At 39.3% G+C, this 4,094-nt stretch overlaps 1 non-coding gene across 1 annotated transcript; it reads right to left on the reverse strand.

Moving 5' to 3' along the window:
• Positions 1-3,593: 3,593 nt before the first annotated feature.
• Positions 3,594-3,678, reverse strand: trnal-uaa. Its single transcript has one exon. It is a non-coding gene; the product is annotated as a tRNA-Leu (tRNA).
• Positions 3,679-4,094: the final 416 nt, after the last annotated feature.

The following is a 4,094-nucleotide window of genomic DNA, read 5'->3' on the forward strand; positions in this document are numbered from 1 at the left end:
AGATTAATAGTAATTATGCAGATTAAAAAATACTATACATTAACTGTACACTTTATATGAATTCAAAGGTATATGAAATAGAAACATATGAAATAAGCCATAATTTTCCGTGTGTGTGGAAAGAGTCAAGCAGAATCTAGGATGCCCACTGGTGTGAATGATAACACTATATTCAATATTACTGATGATGTCAAGGTGGTCTGGGCCCCCAAATCAAATACATTTTTTAAGAATTATCGAAGAAGTATCGAAATCGCAATTCTTGATGTGGTATCGGTATCGAAACAATAATTTTGGTATCGTGGCAACTACACTAGTCTAATTTCTTAGGATATGCGCAAACAATACTTTGGGTTTTCGCACCGGCAGCAATGAATCAACATAATCAGTCGAAAGGAGAGGACAGCACATCATGGGGAAGTGTTGTTTTAATTGTCATTATGGATTTGATCTGGTGTTTTACAACCGCATAATGGGTGTGATGTAGGTCTTAATTTTCATGTAAGTGGTCTTAAAAAAGTCTTATTTGGGGTGGTCAAACCTGGGGAAACCCTGTAATGGAAAGAAGATACCGAAGGCTTTTTTTGCCATATTGAGTCAGCTTTACTTTCTTGTCCATAACTTGTCTAGGTTATGACACATTTTATTGTTCTTTGTCCTTTGGACAGTGCCTGGTGAGCTCGAACAACAAGGCTTTGAATCAGTTTACACCAGATTTGCCCTTCAATGAGACTGTGTGACATGTTCCAGCAATACTCATCACTTAAACCTCACTGATCACAGGAGAAATGTTCCTGTTGAAACCCACTATCAGAACTAAACAAGGCAACGCTGCATTTAGTTGTTATGCGTTCTGACTATAGAGCCAGCTCCCAGATGACAAAAATGACATCAGGACTCTGAACTAAACTATTTTCAGATGCCCATTTTTTTTTTACACTGAATAGGCTTAGTCCAACCAAAACAAGGTTTTGCCTAGTGGTAAACTGGATAGGGTTAATCCTAGCCTGACAATACAGTTTACTCACTAGATGAGGTGAGGGAATTCAACAAACTTGTTTAAGCTTGACAAATATATCAATACAATCTGTTTTTCAATTGGGCAACATATAGCAAATGTGAGTGGTAGCTATCACATCCCCCCATTCTGTGTTTAAGTGATTAATAAGGTGTGTCTGATCTTTGTGCTGTATCAAAATTCCCACAGTTATGAAAGCAGACGGTCAAACAAATGTCTTACTTTGTATTTTTTGAGTGGCTCACAAACTAACAATGTTCTATTTTCTGCTCTTCTCTCCCTCCTCCCTTTGGTTGGTTCCACCACCAGGATAAAAGACGCAGATTGACCAGCCCACGCTTTCATCCACCATTGTACACAGTATGGCACGCTTTGGCACAAGTTCAGTTTGTTTATGTTATTGTTTATTAGTTCATTCCTCTATGTTGTATGATTTATAGATAGACTTAAATTGTCATTGTGCAGTTGGTCCGTACAATGCAATTTGCTTGTGCAGCTTTTAAAAATAATACTCACATACACACTCACACACACAAAAAAATAAAAAATAAGAATACACAATTTTTAAAAAGAACATATCAAGGCATTAACATGCTTCCATTGCTTGAAGTCCATTTTAAAGTGCAACTGTGCAAGCTCCCATTGCTTAAAGTCCATTTTTAAAGTACAACTGTTTTGCTTTGTTTTATAAAATAAAAGTTTGAAATGCTATGGAGTGCCCTATTTTTTGACCCTCAAACTGATATCTCAATTGTAACTCCTACTTCTCAACAGTTTCTCATTGCAATGTCTCCTCATTTGCTCTATTATTTCTCCTAAGGAGAAACAAGTTGTAAATGAGACTACACTCAAACATATAAGAGATCTCCCGTATTTCTCCTGCTTCTCAAACTAATATCTCTTATGTGACTCCATCTGCTCTATTATTTCTCCTAAGGAGAAACAAGTTGTAAGTGAGACTACACTCAAACATATAAGAGATCTCCTGTACTTCTCCTGCTTCTCAAACTAATATCTCTTATGTGACTCCTACTTGTCTTATTGCTATGTGTCTCATCTTTTGCTTGTTTTATTTCTCAAAATTAGGAGAAATAATTGTGACAAAAGTAATACTTAAATGATCCTTAAAAGAGAATCACCATTTTGCCTCCTTAGCAACAGAAGGGATACAAATGAGAAGCAAAAGTTTCCTCTGGGAGCATAGCCGTTAACCTGTTTAGCATGTTGTTAGAGGTTCTGGTTGAAAAAATGTGTTAGCTATAAGTTACAAGTGCTAACCAGTAGGCCACGGCTTTGTCCGGGCATGTCTCTGAGTGTGTTGTTTGAGCCCCCTTTCATGTGGGGGGTCTGCCTACTACCTACGTACACTAGTGCTGATAACATTGTAAAAGATCTGTTTATGAGTAGTGACGTCTGTATGCAGACACCTGGTTATCTATAAACCCTTTTGTAGTGGGTGTGTTTTGCCCCGGCATGTCTCTAGGATTGAGATTATAAAAGCTGTGGGTGATGTATAGCTATCATTGTTAGCAGTGATTTTGAACAGAACTTACCATGGCTGACATGATTGAATCGGCAAAATCAAAGAGACGGATTACACTCACGCCTGTTAGCGCTAAGCTATCGAATCCTGAAATGACTTATGCACCGCAAAGGAGGAGACCTGAAACTTTTGTTAATTTTCTGAGTAAACCTAATGATGGCGTGGAATACCAATGGTTGTTGAACGATGGGCGCATAGGAGGCTATGTTTTTGACAAGGAAGATCGCGGTGTGAAGCTATATACGCTTTGACATCTCCGATTTGCGTTTTCAGGCGACATGGCGCACATTTCATTTTGTGATGCAGATTGGGTGATGTTTAGGGACTCTTGGAAGGATATTGTACAGCCTGCTATGGACAGTCGCTACACAGCATCATGGAATAGTCCAGCCTATATCAAGTCATATGATAGGGTCTCAAACAATACACTCAGAGACATATCCTGACCCAACACCTCCTCTACAAAGTGAGGGGGTTCATAGACCCCCAATACATACATACATAATTAACCACTGTGTTTGTAATCAGTTAAGCAGTACGTCTCCGGCTAGCCTGTTGTTTGATGAGCCACATGTAAGGGGCTTCAAACAATAAACTCAGAGACATGTCTGGGCACAACACCGCCTCTACAAAGTGTGGGGGCTTCTTAGACCCCCAATACATACATACATAATTAACCACTGTGTTTGTAATCAGTTAAACAGTATGACTCCGGCTAGCCAACTATATGATAAGACACATGAAAGGGGCTTCAAACATCACACACAGTGACATGCCCGGGCCCAACACCTCCTCCAGGCATAGACCCATTTGGTCACACACACACACACACACGACCCCATGATTCTAGTTATAAAAATTACAGTACATGGGATTTGGCTGACACCTTTTTAACCAAAGCGCCTAGCGAAATGGTAACCAATTTAAACTTTTTTTTTTTTTAATTATTTTTTAATCCATATCTCTCAACATCTCTAGGACTTATCAAAAAATAAAAGTAAACTTCATACTACTCTCAGCCATTAATATAGTTGCTAGGAGTGGGGGTCGAACCCACGAGGACACAAACATCCATTTGATCTTAAGTCCAACGCCTTAACCACTCGGCCATCCTAGCAGCACACTTTGTATTTACACCCATTTACCACTAAACATATACAACTCTTACAAAGTTTATCTGATCCCCCATTATCCACAAAACACACATGTGGGTTTGGGGGCCAATATGGCCGCCCAGGGTTTGACATCAGTCACATGACTGTCACATGACACTACATCCAATATGGATGCCAATATTGTTTGACACCAGACACATGACTGTCACATGACTTTACATCCAATATGGCTGCCCAGGGTTTGACACCAGTCACATGACTGTCACATGACTCACAAAACAATAACAATAACAAACAACACGTGGTGACAACCACATGGCTAATTTGCATAAAAAGGAGGCGTGGTTATGACGTGATTTATGACGTTTCAGGGGGGGGGGGCTTATTTTGACAGATAGTTCATGATAATTACTACTTA

This window comes from Alosa alosa, unplaced genomic scaffold, assembly GCF_017589495.1.
Source record: "Alosa alosa isolate M-15738 ecotype Scorff River unplaced genomic scaffold, AALO_Geno_1.1 AALO_1.0_unplaced_171, whole genome shotgun sequence".
NCBI classification, from domain to species: Eukaryota; Metazoa; Chordata; class Actinopteri; order Clupeiformes; family Clupeidae; genus Alosa; species Alosa alosa.